General features: G+C 40.0%; 1 pseudogene; it reads left to right on the forward strand.

Annotated features, from left to right (window-relative positions):
* The first annotated feature begins 2,056 nt into the window (after window positions 1-2,056).
* Window positions 2,057-11,044, forward strand: LOC139444979 (ankyrin repeat and KH domain-containing protein 1-like; annotated as a pseudogene).
* The last annotated feature ends 2,784 nt before the right edge of the window (window positions 11,045-13,828 follow it).

The raw sequence follows: 13,828 nt of genomic DNA on the forward strand, positions 1-13,828 counted from the left end.
GAATCCATTCTACCTGAAGGACTGTCCATTCACCTGTTCCACCTCGACGACCTCAGCACTCTCCAACTAATGATCACATGGATTCTCCCTACGTCTTTGAATCATCACACAGACTCTTCCTCTTTACCTGACTCAAACTTTCAGACACTGGTCCACGCAGTGTCTTGGTTGCTGGATCAACGTGGCTTCCCCTCAGCAAGGACTCCTACACTACCTACTTCCTCACCAACTAGGGCTCCTTTTGGTCTGGATTCTGTCTCAAACCCACTGCACTAAGGGATCCACCGTCATCAGTCTCCACTCCCTGTGATTATGATACCGCCGATCTCTCGGACATGTTTTCCTGGATTGCGGATCAGCTGGGCCTTAGCTTCTGCAAGGACAGGCTCTCTGAGTTTGTGGTCTCCGGTCCCACTTTAAACTTTCTTACCCTGCCACCTAAGAAGGTCTTTACGGATGAGGGCACGAATCTGCATCTGGCTTTTACTTCCTTCCAATGCCATGGGGACAATTTGCGACCATCCTGTTTCAGCTGCTCGGAGAGTGCATGGGGCCCATGGTATGTCCTCCATCTCGTCGGCCCCAGATTTGGATAGTGACTTCCACCTTTACTGAACCCCAGGCCTTGACCTATTCACAACCCACTTCAACAACCAGTTGCCTAAATTCATATCCCACATACCAGATTAGCTAGAGTTGGAGCTGCTGCAACGGAGATGTTTACTTTGATCACACACAGGAAAGAAGCGAGGTTTTCACACCTTTGCCCATAGAAGAGTTAGTCCAAAGTGCTATTACAGGTTCAACTAGTTATGTATACTTGACAGTGAAGAGGACTTCTGTTGAAATTCTGAAAGTTTAGTTTTAGTTTGATAGCAGCTAATATACAGGATTTATGGCAATGATGTGCCTCCTAAGGACGCACCCCAAGGTGGAGTAGGCAAAACCAACTTGGTCAAATGTCATACAAGTGGTGTATCTGCCGAGAGACCCATGTATGACTCTTGGGGGTTATGCATTGGTGTAGGACATGATAGACCCCGCTTTGGCCAAGTAGTATAGGCGCCCATCTCCAGTATAAGGTGAATGACTGATTCCAAGTCCTTGAACTTTGTCATAGGAACACTCATCCTAGTCGAAGTTGATCTGATGAAACTGTAAAAGTCTTTGTTGATGGATGGTAGTTGAGAAAACAGAAATCCATGTGTCATATTGGTGACCGCTCAATGGACAGCAACCGCAACTTATCATCCATTTTGGCATGGAGAAGATTGTCATTTGCATGACAGATGACTTTGGTTGTGCAAGATGGTCACGCGACAACAAAGTATTGAAGATAGGTACTGTTGAGGGGCTGTCAACAAATCCTGTCTGTTCATGTCTGAGTTTAGGTGACTCCATTGGCTCATGAGGGGACCAAAGACTGGGGAGGTGGTAAAGTTCTTCTTAGAGTAGGAAGTCCAAAGCTTGCAACAGTTTTTCTCTGTGCAGTTAACATCTTTGCACTTCCAACAAGAAACACGAGGGTCTACAGACACCATGAAGCGCCACACTTCTCACACGTAGATGGAGAAGCAGACAACACCATAGAGACTCACAACAAACACCAACGTAATACTCACATAATACAAGCACCAATAAACAGCCAAATCAACGATTTCTAATTGTAGTAAATAGTTATAATAAACTACTTAAATAGAATTAGTGTGACTACATAACCATGTGCTAGAGCAGCTAAATAGTAATGTTGATTCCAGCACACATGGGAAAGAAGTGAGGATTTTCCTGCCTTTGCTCACAGAAAAGCTGTTATCTGTTTGTGCTATTACGGAAAAACTAATTATGTATACTTGACTGTAAAGAGGACTTCTGTTAAAATTCTGAAAGTTTAGTTTTAGTGTGAATGCAGCCAAATTACAGGATTTATCACAATGATTTAATAGATGTAGAGGATTCGTAAGAAATACATATCTTCTTTTAATACAAGTGATGCAGTTGCATATTTATGTTACATGGAAATCTGCTTGTTTGTTCAGATGGACATGAAAGTGTCAACTTCATCCCTGCATGACATAGTTGTTTGAAGAACTAAAGCTGAGATGGCCAGTTCACATGATCTCACAAGTGTGTCCTTGATACAGGAGGAGGATGACCTTGAAGAGGAGACGATGGAGCTCATCCCCTCGGAAGGTATTCCGCTGAACGCAGACTCAGGTACGTTTACCCTTTCATCTGACAAAGTACAAGTAACCTAGTTTCGCGACCTAGTTCAGTCAATAACTATAAGTTTATAACATGACCCAAACACCTGAATCCAACAATATAATAAGACAGAATGTCTTGCTCTGTTCCATTCACAATTGATTTATGAATCAAACTACAACCAAAGCCTAGCCACTGTTTGAAAAGTAATCATGTAGTGTTTGTATTTATTTGACAGGAGACAACATTTCATCCATTTTATTCCAAAATGCACGTCACTTTGAAGGACTTAAAAATTGGACAAAAGATTTTCTTAGACTTAGTGATGTTGTGTTGAAAGAAAAACAAAGCATTCAGTAAAATAATGTTACTACAAATTTACATCATCATCATCATAATCTTAGTACTGCTGTGTTTTTAATGTCCATGCTTAACAAGGCTTACAAAGACATAACCACAGGGGCTTACTACCCATAAATCAGCAGCAACAAGCTATACATCAATAATACATGATTAACAATCCACGTTGTTGAGGTACAATGACTAGCTGTCAACCAAGTCCCGAGCTTGACCATTTAATCCATTTTGACCAGCATAGGTTGCTGGGACCAATTCTAACCAGGAATCCCCGCTGGGGTAGTGAAGTTGTGATTTGAACACCATACAAAACATGATAATTGAACACTTGGTATGTTAAGGCAACATCTTTTACACACATAATGTCTCCTGTAGAATGTGTGCTACACAGGTTTTTGCCTTGTTATTATTTGTAGATAATTTGTTAAATATTAATCAGTGTAAAGCTATTGTCATTGAAATGTGGTTGACAGGTGATGTCCCGAGAGCCGTCACTCTCGTCAAGACGCAGAACATATTCACTGGACCGACTGCTGCAGGAACAGTTGGTGAAGGTAAGGCTCAACAGAAAATAGTCTTGTTTCTCAGGCACTGCTGTATATTCACGAAGTCCCCATCACATTTAGTTTTTATTTCCATTTTAAAAAGAAAAAAATCCTTAAATATTCCGCATTTCCAACACACGACCCTGGCAGTGAAATGCTACAATTCTTCAAAACAATGCATTCCAATATAGCGTGCAGTTACTTCCCTTTACATGCGCACTGCTTTACTGTGCATCTCATGTTATGGCCATGGTGGCAATACAAATTCAATGGTATTTGTGAACTGCATGCCGGACAATGTTTTATATGCACAGATTAAGACTACATGTGTATTTGTCTTGTAAAATAACCCCGAAATAGCATTCAGTTACTATATTTACAAAAGCCATTGCCGGAGAACCAATTCTTTTATTTTGTTACGCCTAAGTAACATAAGCCATGTCAACACCTCAGCAGGTTCAAGTGAGTGAGTATGGTTTTATGCCGCTTTTAGCAATATTCCAGCAATATCAGGGTGGGTGACACCAGAAATGGGCTTCACACATTGTACCCATGTTGGAAATCAAACCCGGGTCTTCGGCATGACGAGCCAATGCTTTAACCACTAGGCTACCCGACTGCCCTTCAGCAGGTTTAAAGAAACCACAAGTGCTGGACATGCATATGGCCATTTAGCAAAAGTTTCTGTCAGCCTTGATATAAAAAAAATTCTTCACAGTCAAAATAAATGACTGAGGAACAAAAACTGGTTCTAAAGGTGAACAAAATATGATGTAATCATAAGAAGGAACATACATGCCTAGTTCAGCTTCCTCAGTGTGGCAATTTCCAAAAAGAAATTTACAGAGCAAATACACTGGAAATATGTTTCAAAACATCAGACCTTAAGCATTGTTAACATCATGTCACAAATAAATCATGTAATGATGACTGTTTTTGTTTGTAGCTACCCTTGACCTTCAAATACATAATGCTAAAGAAATCTTTGTTGAAACGGAGAGCTTCAGGACTGTAAAACAAAAACTGAAGGATTTTGGACATGTCACCATCTGTGGTGCTTCAGGAGAAGGCAAAACTACAGCAGCTCTTGTGCTGGGTTCACAGTATAGACAAAGGGGGTACAAGCTTGCATTTGTGGACAGAATTGAAAAGTTTGACTTGGACAGCCTCTTGAGTTCATCACCTAGAGTATTTCTTATCATTGATGATATGTTTGGTACTGTTGGACTATCTACAGATGTTTCACAGCTGAAAACATTCCTCAATAAGCTTGATCAACACTTAAAACACTGCAAAAGGCTACAAAAACAGCAAGTTAGAGGTAGAGGTCCTGACTCAAAACAAAAGCCAACAAAGGATATTCGTGTTGTCTTCACATCCAAGACATACAACTTCCACGATGGACTTGCTAAGTTGCAGTATGAAGGATTCTCCCTGTTCAAGGGACCAACACTGGTGGATTTAACAACTCAAGAGAAACACAGATATTCTCATGCAGAGTAGAAGGCTATATTTGAGCACCACAGGAAAATACATACAGAATATTCTGATGAAGACTGTGAAGATATACCTGACTTTGAACTGTGGGATATAGATCCAAATATGTTTGGATTTCCTCTCATTTGTAAACTTTGTTTTGAATTTTTATTCTTTCATCAAAATACAAAGGACTTTTTCAAGAAACCACTATTTTATCTTAGGCTGGAACTCAAAAACATGCTGGAGTCAAATAGTGATCGCTCCGCCATACTGGTTCTGATGCTACTGTGTGATGGCAAGTTAAATTTGGCCAAATTGGAAGCAGACGGCAGGGACCAGAAACTGGACAACATGGTCAGAACTGTTTTAAAGTTGATGCCATCAGCATCACGTATAGGAATGTACAAAGAAGCAAAGTGTCTTAGAGGAACATTTTTTACACGTGGTGATGCTATCGGATTTGCCCATTCTTCCATATATGATGCTTGTGCTTGTTCGTTGTATGACATCAGTCCAACATTTGTGCTGACTCACTGCAGTGACAACTTCATATATGAGCGAGTCCAACCACAACCAGTAGAGGAAGCCAAAATCGATGATCATCTCCACGTGATATATGTCTCAGACCAGTATTATGATATCCTGACTACCAGACTTGCAGAATCAATAAAGAATGGGCGGTTTTCAAAATCAGTGACACACCCCATCCTCCGACACGAAAAGGTAGCTCTTCAGTTGCTTGAAAAGCTACAGCCTGATGGATCCATGGATGACTGTTGGTTCCACAAGAGAGATGAAGGGACATGCTTTTTGTCTTGGGCTGTTCTGGGACAAAGTCCAAGGTTTGTCCTAGAAATAGAAAACAGAACTGGAGGAGAATTTACTCGAACAGAGATCAGTGAAGCTATGGAAGGTTGTGTGATCAACAACAACCTGACAGTATTGAAATGGCTTCTATCCAGAAGTAAAAATCCAGACTATGATTTAATCAAGAACAGATGGCTTTTGCTGGCTGCTGAAAATGGGAGTTCTGAAACACTTGTTTATCTAATAGAAAATGGTGCTGATGTGTTTACTACTGATGCACACAAAAGAAACATCATACACTTAGCATGCATGACAGGGCAAAAGAAGACACTAAAGGTGTTGACAGAACACAACATCAAACTCTTTGATCATGAAAAGAAGAAAGTTGTAATCAACTCTATTGATGGTGAAGGGAGGACTCCACTCATGATTGCAGCACTCACAGGATCTCATGAGTGCTATCAGCTATTGCAATCAATGTCTAACAAGAAAACCAAAGACAAGAATGAAGATGACTTAATTCACATGGCCTGTTATGGTGGTAACTGGGCCATAGTACAACATCTTGTGTCACCTTCTAATATCAATACAAGGGGATGGAATGGATGTACACCAGTAATAATAGCAGCTGTCAAAGGACATCAAAGTGTGTTTGACCTCCTAGTATCAAAGCAAGCTGACCAGACACTGGTAGCCAACAGCGGAGATAGTTTACTTCATCTTGCCTGTGAGGGTGGTAACAGGGCTATAGTACAACATCTTGTGTCACCTTCTAATATCAATACTAGGGGACTGAATGGATATACACCAATAATGATAACAGCTGTCTTTGGACATCAAAGTGTGTTTGACCTCCTGGTATCAAAGCAAGCTGACCTGACACTGGTGAACAACAATGGTGATAGTTTACTTCATCTTGCCTGTCAGGGTGGTAACAGGGCTATAGTACCACATCTTGTGTCACCTTCTAATATCAATGCTAGGGGACAGAATGGATATACACCAATAATGATGGCAGCTTTCTTTGGACATCAAAGTGTGTTTGACCTCCTGGTATCAAAGCAAGCTGACCTGACACTGGTGAACAACAATGGTGATAGTTTACTTTATGTTGCCTGTCAGGGTGGTAACAGGGCTATAGTACAACATCTTGTGTCAACTTCAAATATCAATGCTAGGGGACAGAATGGATATACACCAATAATGATAACAGCTTTCTTTGGACATCAAAGTGTGTTTGACCTCCTGGTATCAAAGCAAGCTGACATGACACTGGTGGACAACAATGGAAATAGTTTACTTAATGTTGCCTGTCACGGTGGCAACAAGGCTATAGTACAATATCTTGTGTCACCTTCAAATATCAATACTAGGGGACGGAATGGATATACACCATTAATGATGGCAGCTTTAAAAGGACATCAAAGTGTGTTTGACCTCCTAGTATCAAAGCAAGCTGACCTGACACTAGTGAACAACGATGGTGATAGTTTACTTCATGTTGCCTGTCACGGTGGCAACAAGGCTATAGTACAATATCTTGTGTCACCTTCAAATATCAATACTAGGGGACAGAATGGATATACACCAATAATGACAGCAGCTTTAAAAGGACATCAAAGTGTGTTTGACCTCCTAGTATTAAAGCAAGCTGACCTGACACTGGTGGACAACAATGGTGATAGTTTGCTTCATGCTGTCTGTCAGGGTGGTAACAAGGCTATAGTACAACATCTTGTTTCACCTTCAAATATCAATACTAGGGGACGGAATGGATATACACCAATAATGATAGCAGCTCTCTTTGGACATCAATGTGTGTTTGACCTCCTGGTATCAAAGCAAGCTGACCTGACACTGGTGAACAACAATGGTGATAGTTTACTTCATGTTGCCTGTCAGGGTGGTAACAGGGCTATAGTACAACATCTTGTTTCACCTTCAAATATCAATACTAGGGGACGGAATGGATATACACCAATAATGATATCAGCTGTCTTTGGACATCAAAGTGTGTTTGACCTCCTGGTATCAAAGCAAGCTGACCTGACACTGGTGAACAACAATGGGGATAGTTTACTTCATGTTGCCTGTCAGGGTGGTAACAAGGCTATATATAGTACAACATCTTGTGTCACCTTCAAATATCAATACTAGAGGACAGAATGGATGTACACCAATAATGATAGCAGCTGTCCAAGGACATCAAAGTGTGTTTGACCTCCTAGTATCAAAGCAAGCTGACCTGACACTGGTGGACAACAATGGAAATAGTTTACTTCATGTTGCCTGTCAGGGTGGTAACAGGGCTATAGTACAACATCTTGGGTCACCTTCAAATATCAATGCTAGAGGACAGAATGGATGTACACCAATAATGATAGCAGCTGTCCACGGACATCAAAGTGTGTTTGACCTCCTAGTATCAAAGCAAGCTGACCTGACACTGGTGGACAACAATGGAAATAGTTTACTTCATGTTGCCTGTCAGGGTGGTAACAGGGCTATAGTACAACATCTTGGGTCACCTTCAAATATCAATGCTAGAGGACAGAATGGATGTACACCAATAATGATAGCAGCTGTCCAAGGACATCAAAGTGTGTTTGACCTCCTCATATCAAAGCAAGCTGACATGACACTGGTGAAGAACGATGGTGATAGTTTACTTCATGTTGCCTGTCAGGGTGGTAACAGGGCTATAGTACAATATCTTGTGTCACCTTCAAATATCAATACAAGAAGACGGAATGGATGTACACCAATAATGATAGCAGCTGTCTGTGGACATCAAAGTGTGTTTGACCTCCTAGTATCAAAGCAAGCTGACCTGACACTGGTGAACAACAATGGGGATAGTTTACTTCATGTTGCCTGTCAGGGTGGTAACAGGGCTATAGTACAATATCTTGTGTCACCTTCAAATATCAATACAAGAAGACGGAATGGATGTACACCAATAATGATAGCAGCTGTCTGTGGACATCAAAGTGTGTTTGACCTCCTAGTATCAAAGCAAGCTGACCTGACACTGGTGAACAACAATGGGGATAGTTTACTTCATGTTGCCTGTGAGGGTGGTAACAATGCTACAGTACAACATCTTGTTTCACCTTCAAATATCAATACTAGGGGACGGAAAGGATATACACCAATAATGATAGCAGCTGTCTGTGGACATCAAAGTGTGTTTGACCTCCTGGTATCAAAGCAAGCTGACCTGACACTGGTGAACAACAATGGTGATAGTTTACTTCATGCTGCCTGTCAGGATGGTAACAGGGCTATAGTACAACATCTTGTTTCACCTTCAAATATCAATACTAGAGGACAGAATGGATGTACGCCAATAATGATAGCAGCTGTCCAAGGACATCAAAGTGTGTTTGACCTCCTAGTATCAAAGCAAGCTGACATGACACTGGTGGACAACAATGGTTATAGTTTACTTCATCTTGCCTGTCAGGGTGGTAACAGGGCTATAGTACAACATCTTGTGTCACCTTCAAATATCAATACTAGAGGACAGAATGGATATACACCAATAATGATAGCAGCTTTCAAAGGACATCAAAGTGTGTTTGACCTCCTGGTATCAAAGCAAGCTGACCTGACACTGGTGAACAACGATGGAAATAGTTTACTTCATGTTGCCTGTCAGGGTGGTAACAGGGCTATAGTACAACATCTTGTGTCACCTTCAAATATCAATGCTAGAGGACAGAAAGGATTTACACCAATAATGATAGCAGCTATCTCTGGACATCAAAGTGTGTTTGACCTCCTAGTATCAAAGCAAGCTGACATGACACTGGTGAACAACAATGGTGATAGTTTACTTTATGTTGCCTGTCAGGGTGGTAACAGGGCTATAGTACAACATCTTGTTTCACCTTCAAATATCAATACTAGGGGACGGAATGGATATACACCAATAATGATAGCAGCTTTAAAAGGACATCAAAGTGTGTTTGACCTCCTGGTATCAAAGCAAGCTGACCTGACACTGGTGAACAACGATGGTGATAGTTTACTTCATGTTGCCTGTGAGGTTGGTAACAAGGCTATAGTACAACATCTTGTGTCACCTTCAAATATCAATACTAGAGGACAGAATGGATGTACACCAATAATGATAGCAGCTGTCCAAGGACATCAAAGTGTGTTTGACCTCCTCGTATCAAAGCAAGCTGACATGACACTGGTGGACAACAATGGAAATAGTTTACTTCATCTTGCCTGTCAGGGTGGTAACAGGGCTATAGTACAACATCTTGTGTCACCTACTAATATCAATGCTAGAGGACAGAATGGATTTACACCAATAATGATAGCAGCTATCTCTGGACATCAAAGTGTGTTTGACCTCCTGGTATCAAAGCAAGCTGACCTGACACTGGTGAACAACAATGGTGATAGTTTACTTTATGTTGCCTGTCAGGGTGGTAACAGGGCTATAGTACAATATCTTGTGTCACCTTCAAATATCAATACAAGAAGACGGAATGGATGTACACCAATAATGATAGCAGCTTTCAAAGGACATCAAAGTGTGTTTGACCTCCTGGTATCAAAGCAAGCTGACCTGACACTGGTGAACAACGATGGAAATAGTTTACTTCATGTTGCCTGTCAGGGTGGTAACAGGGCTATAGTACAACATCTTGTTTCACCTTCAAATATCAATACTAGAGGACAGAATGGATTGACTCCAGTTGTGATAGCAGCTATCTTTGGACATCAAAGTGTGTTTGACCTCCTCATATCGAGGAATGCTGACCTGACATACTGGATAGCTATCATAATAGTTCACTTCATTTTGCCTGTCATACGGTCACAACAGCAATAGTTTTATAACTGTGTCACCTGCTAACAGAAAGTTCAGCCCACAAAGAAACACAATTGTCATACTGTCAAGTACTTCTTTCCAATTTATCTCTCAATGTTTTGAAAGATAAATTGCTCAACATCTATTTTATTTTTATCAGAGAATTTCATGATGATTTCCCCTCCATTCCTTGGATGAGATCAAATGAATATTTGTAATTTGTCATACTGACCATGACACTTGCTATTGATGTTATCAGAGAGATGTTTGCATCAGTCACAGATACAAATGACCCTTAGTACAGTTTGTTTCACTTATATGAGTTACTTATATAGTCATTAAAACAATTGTTATCATTGTAAACAATTCTGAGAATACTACCTCTGTTAAATCATTTCCAGAATCCAGAAGTCGGATTTTGTCAGAAAAAAATAAATTGTCCCAGAAAATTCTTGAAATTCTTGTATAGTTGTCAGTAAGTCCTAACCCTCTTCTGAAACCATATTTATTAGTAGTTTCAAATCCTATTACGAGATAATTTCCCCTGAAATATCAAGTTCTGACGTCATTTCTGGTCTATACGTTCTTCCGTCTCTGACATCCCTTCCTTATTCTTCAGAATGTGATGTTCCCTCCACTATATTATTTCCTACTTCCTGTTATCTTATCGTCATTATAACTTCACTTCCAGTTTGCTATTACTTCGGGATCTGATGTTGCTTCCGATCAATACTGATCTCAAGGTTTCTGCTTACAGTTTGGTACCAATAGGTGTTCCTAGTCCATCCTACACTCAGTAGCTAAGATGATCAATAGGTCTACTTATATGTTTTGATGCTACTGATGTCAGATTTTCGCCGTTACAATGGGCCCCAGGAATTAAATCCCTTGAAGTCTGGCTGGATATTACACAAGTCAAAGCTGGGGAAAGTGTTTTGTGAAGCCCATTGACAACTAGCAAAGTCCAGTAGGCGAGAATCATTGTGAAAGCCCTTATCTCATGGGCAGAGCAGGATTCAAGGCGAGGAGTGGAATGTTGTGCCTAGAAATAACTTGCTGCAATGGTAGACTTTAGCCAACCTGCGACAGTGGCTTCTATAATGTCCTTGTCTGAATGTGTCTTCAAGAAATGAAAGAGTCTTCTCTGATGTCTTCCGTGCGGATCTGTAGCCGCGAGATGGGACAGAGGAGGATAGTCAACCATTGGAGCCAATGCAGGGATGGTACTGCCCTCTCTCAAAACGTGAGTTATCTGTCTTTGGCGGCCGTTCTAAAAAACACGATGCACATGGGCTGGTCAATGGGTATCTACTTCCTGGACATGTCGTGCCATTGAGAACGTTAAACGTCCAGATGCCATCGAAACAGCGATACTGTAAGAAATCTGCGAATGGCCAGAAGATCACTATGCACAGATTCCCTGCAGATATACGACTGAGAAGGGTTTGGATTCAAAGCTGCAAACTTGTCCGTTCCAACTTTAAATATTCAAGAAATGACAGCACCAGATTATGCTCAGAACACTTTGACGGACAGCGGGGACCGAGTACACTTCATCCTTTGCAAACTGTTTTTCCAAACAAGACGTTCAAATGTTTGATAAGTTTGTTAGATAAAAAAATGAATCTAACATTACACCTTGATGTTATTTCGTTGCTCCAGTCATTTTGGTGCAACCAAAGTGTTATTGTTAAAGGGGCACTGATCTAAAGCAATTCCCTGGGACTGGTTGTTGCCTTTGTTATTGATGCCATTTGTAAGCGCATTAGTCACGTTTATTGATAGTAATAGGGGCGTATGGTCACATTGATCAACAAAATGAAATACAGTTTTCGAGATAATAAGGAAATGTAGGTATCTTTGTAGGTAGCAGCGGTAATGGTGACAAAGTTTTGAAAAATCACTTGCTTGATAATTTTGCAATTTTCGTTTACACTATTTTGACTTGCAACACAAAGTAAATATTTTACCTGAGCATTGCTTTTTTTATAGTGTGTGATTATTTTTTACTGTCAAAATGTGTAAAATTTTCAAATTTATTAAACGCCTTAATATTCAGTTATTTTACAAACCAGGGTTAGAAACTAACAGTTTTTGTCCACTAGTCCTTGTAATGATAACATATAGGAAAACCCTACAAATTGGCCAATTTCTACTAGTCCCTAGGATACCTTTACCATTTACTTTTCCTACATAATAATCTGTTGTGATGATTTTAGGCCCCTTTGATCGTCTTAATCAATGTTAGTCAATCTGGACAGATTTTTCAGTCAAAATGACTGAAATACTCACACATTTTATAAATTGCCTGAAAGAATTACATTTCACAAATTGATGGTACACGCTTACAAAGGAAAAGACTTGTGAAAACAATGTCTATCGTGCATTGATGAATTTCTCAACCAAGATGTAGAGAAACAAGAACGAATCGGTTCAATGCTACAGCAAATGAAGGAAAACCAAATGCAAATACCATAATTACAACCTACCAAATTTATGTGTACAATTTTAGGCAGCTTCCTTGTTCGAGGAATGTATCCGTGAATATCCACACAAAGGAACAATATCCCACTCGTCTGCAGCTGTACAAAGAAACTTATTCAATGTCACATGTCTCTGTAAGAATCAAATATTTTAAAAGATATATATCGTTTCGGGATATTATAACCCGTGTTCGTTTCTCAACTGATCACTTAGATTGTTTCAGGTGTTTCACATAGGTGTCAAGTCTCAAGGTTCGGCTGAGAAAGCCCGACATGACAACTATTTTCATAACGTCCACGTTTCCTAAAAAATCCATGGAGTGATAGATAACAATGAGCAATCAATCAACGTATTATCTGTTAACCCTTTGAAAAAAGTATGTTGTTTTTACATCGGCACTTCACGCCATGATATGAGTGTATTCCCTTTGTTTTAGTAAACCTAGACATGTAAACATTCACTTTTGAGATATCCACTGTGCATGATAACAGTGATTAATCAATCAACATATTTTCTGTTAATCCTTTGATGACTAGGAACGATCCGTTGATTTACAAAAAAAGTAAATCAACTGATCATTCATCTCTTGCTGGGCTGCCACGTGTATATTACTAAACACACATTTCACCTCACTACAAACCTGGATTTAGATTGAATAATTACCCCAGATACAATAAATGCCAAATGGGAACCTTTGTCAGGTAATCTAAGTGGTGCTACCACTAATTGTACCTGTAATAAATTCATTAACTGAGCATCAAGTGAATGACAACAAATACACAAGAGGAGGGTTATACCAGAAAACGTGGATGACAACAAGGGAGTAGTAATCATATTATCGACGCCATCCGAAATTGCTTTCACTGCCTGGATACTTTTTTTTATTATCAAACTAGAACCATCTGGGGTATTTCGAAATGACGACATCCGATGAGCTCTGCCGTTCTTTTTGTCTGTTTGTCTAGGCTGAAGAAAAAATTAACATGCACCCTTTGTCAAAATCTTTATAGATCACAGTTAACCAATCAGTGTTCAAAAATGCGTAAAACAAATATTGCCTTCAAGTTTATTTAGCTGTCCTTGCAGACGGTAGCCCAGTCTCTTGTCACGCTCAGTTGTGTTGTGT

This window comes from Haliotis cracherodii, unplaced genomic scaffold (genome assembly GCF_022045235.1).
Source record: "Haliotis cracherodii isolate W230 unplaced genomic scaffold, xgHalCrac1.p SCAF_6, whole genome shotgun sequence".
Classification (NCBI taxonomy): domain Eukaryota; kingdom Metazoa; phylum Mollusca; class Gastropoda; order Lepetellida; family Haliotidae; genus Haliotis; species Haliotis cracherodii.